Source organism: Schistocerca serialis, chromosome 1, assembly GCF_023864345.2.
Source record: "Schistocerca serialis cubense isolate TAMUIC-IGC-003099 chromosome 1, iqSchSeri2.2, whole genome shotgun sequence".
Taxonomy (NCBI): domain Eukaryota; kingdom Metazoa; phylum Arthropoda; class Insecta; order Orthoptera; family Acrididae; genus Schistocerca; species Schistocerca serialis.
Window position 1 is genome coordinate 316,748,740 of NC_064638.1, and position 1,178 is coordinate 316,749,917.

Below are 1,178 nucleotides of genomic sequence, written 5' to 3' on the forward strand. Positions count from 1 at the left end.
ATCGCTTTTTAGCTGACTAACAAGGTTTTGACCCTGGATAGACACTCTGTAATGACTTTAGACATTGTGTTACTGTGTTCATTACTGAGACAGTCACTTCTGTGCATACATCTGTAGCAGACTCAATGAATTCACATCTAGACGTCATTACTCTATCTTGTCTTGTTCAGCCCATAATTTAATCTCAGGAAATTCATTGAAACTGACACTGATTTTGTTTCTAATGTGTCGCGCTCCAAAACCATATCTCAGTGATGGAAATGTCACTGTGTTGTACAAGCCTTCTTAGAGGTTAGAGAGACCAAGTGAGCATGAGGCTTTTAAACCACCTGTTTAGCACTCCGTCTTCAGGCCACGAGTGGCCTACCGGGACCATCCGACCGCCGTGTCATCCTCAGTGGAGGATGCGGATAGGAGGGGCGTGGGGTCAGCACACCACTCTCCCGGTCATTGTGATGGTATTCGTGACCGAAGCCGCTACTATTCGGTCGAGTAGCTCCTCAATTGGCACCACGAGGCTGATGCACCCCGAAATATGACAACAGCACATGGCGGCCTGGATGGTCACCCATCCAAGTGCCGACCACGTCCGACAGCGCTTAACTTCGGTGATCTCACGGGAACCGGTGTATCCACTGCGACAAGGCCGTTGCCCCTTAAACCACCTGTTTATCGCAAGTAAACTTTTTCCTTATGTTAATTACAGTAAAAGGGTAAGTACGTCATGTTAATAATTTATAGTTTGGTAGAGCTACATGTTAGTAGTACTATATGTTACTGGACTAGTTTTGGACGTTGCCCGTCACCAGCAGTATCCGTACTACACAAAAAGTGTATACTGGGTGATTCAGCTGCCCCTATCTCTGAGTTTTATGCACCAACAATACCTTGAAATACCGTACTCAATATTTTTATATTCTCTTGCTCCCTACATGGAAACTATTTAGTCCTACAAAAAAAAATAAAAAATAAAAAGAAACTGACAGGATCATTTTCTAGGGAACTGATTGTAGTTAAATGTGTTATTGGAATATCTTTTCTCTGGAGACTACGGTTTTCCAGTTATTCAAGGAAAAACATGTTTTAAACTCACTCTTGTATGTTTTCCTTGAATAATTTGTAAAATACAGTTTCTAACTCAAATCTGTCCCAGTACAAAATTTAACTAAATCAAGTTT

General features: G+C 41.9%; 1 pseudogene; it reads right to left on the bottom strand.

Annotated features, from left to right (window-relative positions):
* Positions 1-536: 536 nt before the first annotated feature.
* LOC126428751 (5S ribosomal RNA) lies at positions 537-654 on the bottom strand (annotated as a pseudogene).
* Between the last annotated feature and the right edge of the window lie 524 nt (positions 655-1,178).